The 12,255-nt window shown below is 47.2% G+C and overlaps 1 protein-coding gene across 11 annotated transcripts in view; it reads left to right on the top strand.

The window, feature by feature from the left end:
• The first annotated feature begins 636 nt into the window (after positions 1 to 636).
• LOC115197614 (neuronal cell adhesion molecule) overlaps positions 637 to 12,255 on the top strand; it is a 153,428-nt gene continuing 141,809 nt past the window's right edge. For all 11 annotated transcript variants that reach the window (XM_029759308.1, XM_029759312.1, XM_029759305.1 and 8 more), the window contains exon 1: positions 637 to 820. The gene's annotated coding sequence lies outside the window, so the exon portion shown is untranslated. The remainder of the gene's footprint in view (positions 821 to 12,255) is intronic.

Here is a 12,255-nt window from a genome sequence, read left to right as displayed (position 1 = left end):
GCCTAAAAGGTCCTGCTGATGGCTGAACAGCTAGGAAGCAGCTCAGAGTCAGGATTTGTCCCAAATGGCAACCTATTCATTATATAGTGCACTACTTTTGACCAGGGATCATAGGGCTCTGGTGTAAAGTAGTGCACTATGTAGGGAATAGGGTACCATTTGGAACGTACTGTAGCTTCACTCCTGCTGGTGATATGATGCATTCTGTTTCAGAACATTGTTCTTAGGAGACTTAATCATTTAAAGGCACAAATGTATAGGCCTTCTGTTTATCCCTGAAGGGGAAGCAATCAACCTCATCTCACTTTCTGTTTATGGTGAATGTTGTTTTTGTTTGCGCACTCCCATTATAATACATCGTTATGCATGAATCCAACAAAAGTTAATAAATGGTGAAAGTATAGCAAAGCACTTCACTCACCCCTCTAATTTCAAGAAGAGGATTAAAACAATAGTAACAGGAAATCATTTATATAACGCAGCATGTAAAATGAGTTTAACTTACATGATCCTTTACCCCATCCAGCTGTTCCCCATCTGTGATGTTGACAGTAACAGCGGGACATATTTTGAATTTGGGAATCTATTTTGACAAAATGATTCAGTGCTCAACCACCATCTGTCAGCAGCGGCGCTGCAGTGCGCGCGCTTTAAAGGTGCCGCGGCTCATGCGCTATTGTGAACTGGTGTTATAGAGAGATCGAGTCTCTGAACGGACGGACCGGGCTCCAACGAAAATACACACAGGGGAAATATATCAGTCTACTAGCCTAGTGCAAGAACCTGGAAGAGAGAGTGCACCACAGAGACTGCAGGTTAGGTGAGTAAATCATGTTTTTATGCCATAACAACCCAAAGACAGGATCGGAGTCGGATGTCATTCACTTGAGTAGTTTATGCATGAAAACAAGGGATGGATATTGTCTGTAGGCAAAAACTCATTTGGCGCATTCAATTGCCGGACGCAATGAAATGACATGCTGTGTAGAAATTGACAGAGAACAGTATTGTGGCTACTTCTTGTGTGGTAGGCCTACAGAAATGTGGTATGTTACTCAAAACAGGTGTACAGCCCTGTACATATGTGTGTGCATCTGTGTGGCTGGTCCGGTGGACAGCTGGCAAGTGTTCGACTTGCCCTGTCATCATTTGCTAATGTTGTCGGCTATGGCTGGTTATCAAGTAATAGAGTCAACCCGACTCACACTTTACCCAAAATGTGACAGGCATGTTATTTACCTTCGCTGAAGGTTTTCACAAATCCTTGTTATCACATAACCGGAGAGAGAAACGGAGCAGGCCAATATGTAATGCGTAATGTGTGAAACGTTTATACGCACATAACTCTGGTGATTGGACCATAGTTGGACCTGTCAGTTGTTCGAAATCAAGTCACATGAGAAATGTCACACATAATACGATTTCTCAAAATATAATTGTACAAATCAAATTGTTATTTCGTTTAATTGACAACAATATATACGTTACTCTATTTTCTCAAAATGTAACTATAATACAAAAATGTCATTATAATATTCCCCGGAGATCTGTCGTGTAGGCTATTTGAGACCACTAGCGGTTCTGGGGGGGGGGGGGGGCAGTGCTTCTGTGACAACAATTTGGACCCCCTTGTGGCCCCCTAAATGTGGAGTATGAATGATTTTTACATAACAAATTTTTGCTATCGTTCTTTTTTACATCCGTTATTAGACAGTGGCAACGCGGAACACTAATGATTATGAACATGGTCTTTTACCTGCTAATGCCTGCAATGCAGTGAAGAAAACGATATGACAACAATAACATCTAATGTAACTGGCCCCTCTAACAGTACAACTGGCCCCAGCTTGGCCCCCCCAGTTGAAATGGTCTAGAACCGCCACAGTTTGACACGTTAATATTCAAGCCAAACAAATGCATTACTGCAATTACATTCCCACCCATGTACCCAACCTCCTCCACTCTGTCTCTGTCCCCTTGTCAGATAAGCTCCATTCATTCATAGTGTATCCAATGACCCCTTTCCCCATTCTTCCCTACACACACAAACAAGCACCACTTTCAGTTTCCAGACACACACACAGATGCATGCACAAACACTCAAAACAAACACACACCCAAACACGCGCCACTTTCACTTTTCCGTCAGTCCAATGAATACAATGCTAATTACTAATAATGAATGACTAATGCTTTTATTGTCTGTAGCCGGCTCTTCTAACTGTGACACACTTTCTATGAATGTTTATTCAGTGTAAGCAGACTATTGTTCATCTCCCCAAGTAGATAACAACTCCCCGACCCACCATATACCGTCATCCATTCACTCTGAGAGAGAGAGACAAAATGGTTAAACAACTGCCTTTTTTCCCTGTTTATTACCTATTCAAACGTTTTGTCACGTGCTTCGTAAACAACAGGTGTAGACGAGTGAGTAGTGAAATGCTTACTTACGGGCCTTTCCAACAATGCAGAATGCAATATATATATTTTTTATTATAATAATAATAATAATAATAATAGAAAAAAAATTAGTAAATAGTAAAAAAAAATTGTAACACATGGAATAAATACACAATGGCTACATACATGGGATACCAGTACCAAGTCAATGATAGCTTGGCTATATACATGGGGTACCAGTACCAAGTCAATGATAGCTTGGCTTTATACATGGGATACCAGAACCAAGTCAATGATAGCTTGGCAATATACATGGAGTACCAGAACCAAGTCAATGATAGCTTGGCTATATACACGGGGTACCAGAACCAAGTCAATGATAGCTTGGCTATATACACGGGGTACCAGAACCAAGTCAATGATAGCTTGGCTATATACATGGGGTACCAGAACCAAGTCAATGATAGCTTGGCTATATACATGGGGTACCAGAACCAAGTCAATGATAGCTTGGCTATATACATGGGGTACCAGAACCCTGTTCCTGGAGAGCCCAACCCTGTTCCTGGAGAGCTACCATCCTGTAGGTTTTAACTCCAACCCTGTTCCTGGAGAGCTACTGTCCTGTAGGTTTTAACTCCCACCCTGTTCCTGGAGAGCTATCGTCCTGTAGGTTTTAACTCCAACCCTGTTCCTGGAGAGCTATCGTCCTGTAGGTTTTAACTCCAACCCTGTTCCTGGAGAGCTACCGTCCTGTAGGTTTTAACTCCAACCCTCTTCCTGGAGAGCTACTGTCCTGTAGGTTTTAACTTCAACCCTAATCTAGCACACCTGATTCTAATAATTAGTTGGTTGATCAGCTGCACCATGTTAGTTACAACTGGGGTTGGAGCGAAAACCTACAGGAGGGTAGCTCTCCAGGAACAGGGTTGGAGAACCCTGCCTTAGAGCGATGGGAAAATGCCACTTATTCCACCTTGTGGGCTGGTGAAACACGCAGTGTAATGGGTGCGTGCTGGTGGCAGGGAAGTCAGGTGCAGGAGAATGAAGTTGGTATAAACGGAGTCGTTTAATAAGTGCTCACAAAACTCCGAAAACCAAAATATACAAAAAGAATAAAAGTGGGTACAAAACCCGTCGCACACCAGAACATAACTGCACATAACAAACAATCACCGACAAGGACATGAGGGGAAACAGAGGGTTAAATACAAAACATGTAATTGATGGGATTGGAACCAGGTGTGAAGGAAGACAAGACAAAACCAATGGAAAATGACAAATGGATCAGCGATGGCTAGAAGGTCAGTGACGTCGACCCGCCGAACACCGCCCGAACAAGGAGAGGGACCGACTTCGGCGGAAGTCGTGACAGTACCCCCCTCCTGACGACCTCAGGGACGACCCGGAGGGCGAGGCACAGGGCGATCCGGATGGAGACGGTGGAACTCTCGCAGCATTGAAGGATCCAACACGTCCTCCACCGGAACCCAGCATCTCTCCTCCGGACCATACCCCTCCCAGTCCACGAGGTACTGAAGGCCCCTCGTCCGACGTCTCAAATCCAGTATGGAACGAACGGAGTACGCCGGGGCTTCCTCGATGTCCAGAGGGGGCGGCGGAACCTCCCGCACCTCAGACTCCTGGAGCGGGCCAGCCACCACCGGCCTGAGGAGAGACACATGGAACGAGGGGTTAATGCGGTAATTGGGGGGAAGCTGTAATCTGTAACAAACCTCATTCACTCTCCTCAGGACTTTAAATGGCCCCACAAACTGTGGACCCAGCTTCCGACAGGGCAGGCGAAGGGGCAGGTTTCGGGTCAAGAGCCAGACCCAGTCCCCCGGTGCGAACACCGGGGCCTCACTGCGGTGATGGTCTGCGCCAACTTTCTCCACGCACCGGAACCAGTTGTCCACCGCAGGAGCCTCGGTCTGACTCTGATGCCAAGGAGCCAGAACCGGCTGATACCCCAATAAACACTGGAAGGGAGAGAGATTAGTGGAGGAGTGGCAAAGCGAGTTCTGCGCCATCTCTGCCCAGGGCACGAACGCTGCCCACTCCCCTGCCGGTCCTGGCAATAAGACTTCAGAAACCTACCCACATCCTGGTTAACTCTCTCCACCTGCCCATTACTCTCGGGGTGAAAACCTGAGGTAAGGCTGACCAAGACCCCCAGACGTTCCACGAACACCCTCCAGACCCTCGACGTGAACTGGGGACCCCGATCAGACACTATATCCTCAGGAACCCCATAGTGCCGGAAGACGTGTGTAAACAGGGCCTCCGCAGTCTGTAGGGCTGTAGGGAGACCGGGCAAAGGGAGGAGATGACAGAACTTAGAAAAACGATCCACAACGACCAGGATTGTGGTGTTACCCTGTGAAGGAGGAAGATCGGTCAGGAAATCTACCGACAGGTGCGACCACGGCCGTTGTGGAATGGGTAAGGATTGTAACTTACCTCTGGGCAGGTGCCTAGGAGCCTTACACTGGGCGCACACCGAGCAGGAGGAAACCTAAACCCTCACATCCTTAGCCAAAGTGGGCCACCAGTACTTCCCACTAAGACAGCGCACCGTCCGACCGATCCCAGGATGACCAGAGGAGGGTGACGTGTGGGCCCAATAGATCAGCCGGTCACGGACAGCAGACGGAACGTACAGATGCCCAGCTGGACACTGGAGGGGAGTGGGCTCTGCACGTAACGCCTGCTCAATGTCCGCGTCCAGCTCCCACACTACCGGCGCCACCAAGCAGGAGGCCGGGAGTATGGGAGTAGGATCCATGGGCCGCTCCTCTGTGTCATACAGCCGGGACAATCCGTCTGCCTTAACGTTCTGGGAGCCTGGTCTGTAAGAAAGGGTAAACACAAAATGGGTGATAAACATGGCCCACCTTGCCTGGCGAGGGTTCAGTCTCCTCGCCGCCCGGATGTACTCCAGATTGCGGTGGTCAGTCCAGATGAGAAAAGGGTGTCTAGCCCCCGCAAGCCAACAGCTCCCGGTCCCCCACATCATAGTTTAGCTCCGCCAGGCTGAGCTTCTTCGAGAAGAAGGCACAGGGGCGGAGCTTTGGTGGCGTACCCGAGCGCTGCGAGAGCACAGCTCCTATCCCAGCCTAGGACACGTCCACCTCCACTATGAACGCCAAAGAGGAATCCGGATGGGCCAACACGGGAGCCGAGGTAAACGGAGCCCTCAGGTGACACAAAGCCCTGTCCGCCTCAGCTGACCACTGCAAGCGCACCGGACCCCCCCTTCAGCAGTGAGGTAATGGGAGCTGCTACCTGACCAAAACCCCAGATAAACCTCCGGTAGTAGTTGGCAAACCCGAAGAACCACTGCACCCCCTTTACCGTGGTGGGGGAGTCTGCCAATTACGCACAGCTGCAATGCGGTCACTCTCCATCTCTCCAGTGGAAATGCGATACCCTAGGAAGGAGACGGACTGTTGGAAGAACAGGTATTTCTCAGCCTTGATGTACAGGTCATGCTCCAACCGGTGCCCAAGCACTCTGCACCACAGGGACACATGCTCAGCGCGTGTAGCGGAGTATATCAAAATGTCATCAATATACACCCTGCCCGTGCAGGTCCCTGAAAATCTCGTCTACAAAGGCTTGGAAGACTGATTTTTTTACATTTTACATTTTAGTCATTTAGCAGATGCTCTTATCCAGAGCAACTTACAGTAGTGAATGCATACTTTTCATTTCATTCATTTTAATTTTTATTATTATTTTTTTTGTACTGGCCCCCCGTGGGAATCGAACCCACAACCCTGGCGTTGCACACACCATGCTGGCATTGCAAACACCATGCTCTACCAACTGGGCCGGGGCCTTCCCTGATGGCGCATTCATCAACCCGTACGGCATGACGAGGTACTCATAGTGCCCAGAGGTGGTACTGAAAGCCGTCTTCCACTCGTCTCACTCTCGGATACGCACCAGGTTGTAAGCGCTCCTGAGATCTAATTTGGTGAAGAAGTGCGCCCCGTGCATTGACTCTATTGCTGTGGCTATGAGCGGTAGCGGGTAACTATACCTCACAGTGATCTTATTCAGACCACGATAGTCAATACACGGGCGCAGACCTCCCTCCCTCCTTCTTCACATAAAAGAAACTCGAGGAGGTGGGTGAAGTGGAGGACCGAATGCATCCCTGACGCAGGGATTCGGAGACATATGTTTCCATAGCCTCCGTCTCCGCTTGTGAGAGGGGATACATGTGACTCCTGGGAAGTGCAGCGTCTACCAGGAGATCTATCGCCCCGTCGATGAGGTGGTAATTGAGTCGCCTTCTCTTTTTGACAGCCAAATCAGCATATTCAGGGAGAATGCGCACAGTGGAGACCTGGTCTGGACTCTCCACCGTAGTAGCATCAACAGAAACCCCTAAACACCTACCTGAGCACTCTCGCGACCACCCCGTGAGAGCCCTCTGTGGCCAAGAAACAGTGGGGTTATGAGCACCACGGGAAACGCAGGAGAGTCAATAAGGAAGAGACTAATTCTCTCCGTATGACCCCCCTGCGACACCATGCCCAAAGGCGCGGTGACCTCCCTAATCAACCCTGATCCTAATGGTCGACTATCTAAGGCGTGAACGGGGAAGGGCACATCCACGGGAATGATGGGGATCCCTAAACTATCGGCTAAAGCTCTATCAATAAAATTCCCAGCCGCGCCTGAATCGACGAGCGCCTTATGCTGGGAATGTGGGGAAAACGCAGGGAACGTGACAGACACAAACATATGTGCAACAGAGGGCTCTGGGTGAGAATGGTGCCGGCTCACCTGGGGTGACGCCAGAGTGCCCTGCCTGCTGCCTCGATTCCCAAAGGAACCAACCCGGCACCGACCGGCAGTGTGACCTCTGCGGCCACAGATGGTGCACGAGCGGGAACCCCCTCCGGTCTCCCTGCGCACCGCCCCTCCCAGCTCCATAGGTATCGGAGAGGGAGCGCGGGAGGATGGAACCACCAGACCCCGATCTGAACGTCCGCGAGTAGCCAGCAGGTTGTCCAGCCGAATGGACAGGTCCACCAGCTGGTCAAACGTGAGGGTGGTGTCTCTGCAGGCCAGCTCCCGACAGACATCCTCGCGCAGACTGCAGCGGTAATGGTCGATCAGGGCCCTGTTTTTCCATCCTGCGCCGGCAGCCAGGGTCCTAAACGCCAGGGCGAACTCCTGGGCGCATCTCGTCTCCTGCCTCAGATGGTAGAGGTCGAAGACTGCCTGGAAACGGCGGGTGAACTCCTCAAACTGGTCCAACGCCGCATCTCCCTCTCTCCATACGGCGTTGGCCCACTCCAGGACTCTCCCGGTGAGGCACGAGACGAGGGCAGACACCCTCTCATGGCCCGATGGAGCTGGGTGGACGGTGGCCAGATAGAGGTCTAATTGCAATAAGAACCCCTGGCAGTTCGCAGCCCTCCCGTTTGTACTCCTGGGGCAAGGAGATACGGATCCCACTGGGTTCAGGCGGGAAAGGGGCGCTCAGGAGAGACCCCGGTTGTGCTGGTGGAGGCACTGGAAGAACTCCCTGTCTCTCCCAGCGGTCCATTGTCTGGACTACGCAATCCATGGCGGCGCCAAGATGGTGAAGCATAACTGCATGCTCCTGGACGCGCTCCTCCACCTCAATGGCCGGGGTACCTTCTGCTGACTCCATAGTTCAGGTTGGTGATTCTGTAATGGGTGCATGCTGGTGGCAGGGAAGTCAGGTGCAGGAGAATGAGCGTGGTATAAACGGAGTCGTTTAATAAGTGCTCACAAAATCCCCGAAAACCAAAATATACAAAAATAATAAAAGTGGGTACAAAACCCGTCGCACTCCAGAACATAACTGCACATAACATACAATCAAACAATCACTGACAAGGACATGAGGGGAAACAGAGGGTTTGCCCTCATGTCCTTGATGGGACTGGAACAACATGTAATTGATGGGACTGGAACCACGGAAAATGAAAAATGGATCAGCGATGGCTAGAAGGTCGGTGACGTCGGCTGCCGAACACCACCCGAACAAGGAGAGGGACCGACTTCGGCGGAAGTCGTGACACGCAGACTATTCTGTGAGAAGTGATTAATTCTTTATTTCCAGCCAGTCGTCTGCCAGGCAGTAGCGTGTGAACCAACTCCCCTTCCCCAAAGACTGGACAATGCGTCTTGATCTTACAACCAAGATGGTTCATTTCTAGAGCCAAGATGGTTCATTTCAGAGCCAGGATGGTTCATTTCAGAGCCAGGATGGTTCATTTCAGAGCCAAGATGGTTCATTTCTAGAGCCAAGATGGTTCATTTCTAGAGCCAAGATGGTTCATTTCAGAGCCAAGATGGTTCATTTCAGAGCCAAGATGGTTCATTTCAGAGCTATTGAATCACATCATGGAATCACACTTATGGATGTGTAAGAATTTGTTCTTAACTGACTTGCCTAGTTAAATAAAGGTTAAATAAATGTGTGCCAGTTTAGTAAAGGCAGAGTAGTCAACTGAATAGTTTTGCTTCTGACCATGCCGTTCCTGATGCTTTCTTTGGAGGTTCACTACATGACCAAAAGCATGTGGACACCTGCTCGTCGAACATCTCATTCCAAAACCCAGATTAGTCCGTTGGACTGCAAGATGGTGAAGCATGATTCATCACTCCACAGAACGCTTTTCCACTGCTCCAGAGTCCAATGGCGGTGAGCTTTACACCACTCCAGCTGATGCTTGGCATTGCGCATGGTGATCTTAGGCTTGTGTGCGGCTGCTCGGCCTCAGAAACCCATTTCATAAAGCTGATGTCTCCGTGCTGACGTTTCTTATAGAGGCATTTCGGATCTCGGTAGTGAGTGTTGCAACCGAGGACAGACAATTCTTACATGCTACGTGCTTCAGCACTTGGCGATCCCGTTCTGGCAGCTTATGTGGCCTACCACTTCGCGGCTGAGCCGTTGTTGCTCCTCGACATTTCCACTTCACAATAACAACACTTACAGTTGGCCGGGGCTGCTCTATCAGGGCAGAAATATGACCAACTGGCTTGTTGGAAAGGTGGAAGAGATTTTCGATGGTTTATGAATTGAAACGCAAAACGACGCCGAATTCAAAACTTTTAATTTTTCAATTTAAATTATTATACAAAATTATTGCAACCAATAGAATGTTTTTATATATATATATATATATATATATATATATGGGGGATACAATGTTCCCCAGCTCTGTAGACTATGCTGCGAGGAAGCAGTCATTAGATCATTTATTTTGGTACGGTCCATATGTAGCTCGTTTTTGGTCACAGGTCCAGGAATGGCTGAAGAATTGCAACATTTACCCAGAACTAACGCTGTAGATAGCAATACTGGGTTATTTGAAAAGTCAATCGATCAATAATATAATAATTATTTTACAATCTGTAGAAGCTATGAGAATAGAAAGGTTCATTACTTTTGTGAAGCATCACAGCACAGTTGAAAAATATATGTCTGCTAGAAATCCAAAATGGAGGGTGTTAAGAGATAGATGGGAGTGGTTGAATGGAGCTGAAGGGTGGGACTAATAACAAGATAACCAATATAAAACATACGAGGTCTGTAAAATGTATATAGGTTCAGAAATGTTGTGAAATAGCACAGTTACAAATAGAAATAAAACTGGATGGATATCAGAAATAGAGGAAGGAATAAAAACAAACTATTGTAAAATAGATTGTGTCTGTAAAATGTGTATAGTATGTAAAATGTGTATAATATGTATCAACTGAAGGTAGAAGCCTAAGTGTTATTGTTTATTAGTTTACTCCAATTGGAGGAAGGGTGGTAGGGTTTGCAGGGGGAATAATAAAGGTATATTCAAAAAAAAGTGTGTATATGTATGAATGTTTATATATATGGGTATGTGTATGTATATAGATATATATATTTACCCCAAAAATATATGGTGGATTGGAAATGTTGCAGACAATTACATTGATGTAAGCAACAGTCTATCCGCAATATCAATGCTGATCCACCCCCTGAAAAAAAAAGGAAAATAAAAGGTGGCATCCTATGACGGTGCCACGTTGAAAGTCACTGAGCTCTTCAGTACAGGCCATTCTATTGCCAATGTTTGTCTATGGAGATTGCATAGCTGTGGGCTCAATTTTATACTTCTGTCAGCTTCGGATGTGGCTGAAATAGACTAATCCACTAATTTGAAGGGGCGTCTACATACTGGCTGAGGATATATACAGTACATTACCTTATTTAGTAATACACTACAGTATGTCCTCACAAGTCAGTCAGTCAGGTAGTGAAAGCGCACTCTCAATGATCTGAATGTAGCCTGTCTGCCTCTCAATGATCTGAATGTAGCCTGTCTGCCTCTCAATGATCTGAATGTAGCCTGTCTGCCTCTCAATGATCTGAATGTAGCCTGTCTGCCTCTCAATGATCTGAATGTAGCCTGTCTGCCTCTCAATGATCTGAATGTAGCCTGTCTGCCTCTCAATGATCTGAATGTAGCCTGTCTGCCTCTCAATGATCTGAATGTAGCCTGTCTGCCACTCAATGATCTGAATGTAGCCTGTCTGCCACTCAATGATCTGAATGTCTACTGTTCTGATGTTAGTAACCACAGGGGAGTAAGAGAGGCCCATGTACATCCATTAGTGTCACCACGGTCTGGGTGTGTGTGTGTGTGTGTGTGTATGCCCTGTGTGTGTGTATGCCCTGTGTGTGTGTGTGTGTGTGTGTGTGTGAGATCGCTTGCTTGTGTTCTCCCACAGAGCCAGGCAGGCGTCACAGTGACAGGGCTTTAGTCCAGAGTCTCTGTCACACCCCTGTCCTTGGCGCTGTGGGACCAGATGGATGTCTCATTAGGAGGACCACCATAGAGACACATAGGGTGTGTCCCAAATACACCCACCCTATTCCCAGGGCTCTGGTCTAAAGCACTAAGTTGAGAGTAGTGTACCATTTGGGACACATACCCTATATTACTGTTCTGTTTAATTCTGTCGGGACCACTGTGCGAGTGTTAAGAATGTCCCTCTCTCTAGTCTCTCTGCTGCTTGGCTGTCTTTGTCAGTCTGTCTGTCAGTCTGTCAGTCTGTCTGTCTGCTACCTGGAGCTGAAAAAGCCACAGATTTGAATAAATGGGTACAGACAGTGGTGTAAAGTATTTAAGTAAAAATACTTATAAGTACAACTTAAGTAGTTTTTTGGGGTATCTGTACTTTACTATTTATATTTATGACTATTTTACTTCACTGCATTCGTAATGAAAATAATGTACTTTTTACTCGATACATTTTCCCTGACACCCAAAAGTACTCGTTATATTTTGAATGCTTAGCAGGACAGGAAAGGTTCCAATTCACGCACTTATCAAGATAACATTGCTGGTCATCCCTTCTGCCTCTAAACTGGCGGACTCACAAAACACATGCTTTGTTTGTTAATTATGTATAAGTGTTGGAGTGTGCCCATGGTTTTCCGTAAATAAAATAAAAACTAGAAAATGGTGCTGTCTGGTTTGCTTAATACTGTATAAGGAATTTAAAAGATTTATCCTTTTACTTTTGATATTTAAGTACACTGTATTTTAGAAATTACAGTGCCTTCGGAAAGTATTCAGATGCCTTGACTTTCTCAACATTTTGTTACGTTACAGCCTTATTCTAAAATGGATTAAATATTTTTGTTTTATTTGCAATCTACACACAATACCCCATAATGACAAAGCAAAAACAGGTTTGTAGAAATTCCTTATTTACATAAGTATTCAGACCCTTTGCGATGAGACTCGAAATTGAGCTCAGGTGCATCCTGTTTCCATTGATCATCCTTGAGATGTTTCTACAACTTGATTG

Source organism: Salmo trutta, chromosome 7 (genome assembly GCF_901001165.1).
Source record: "Salmo trutta chromosome 7, fSalTru1.1, whole genome shotgun sequence".
NCBI lineage: Eukaryota > Metazoa > Chordata > Actinopteri > Salmoniformes > Salmonidae > Salmo > Salmo trutta.
This window is presented reverse-complemented; position numbering and strand designations above follow the sequence as displayed.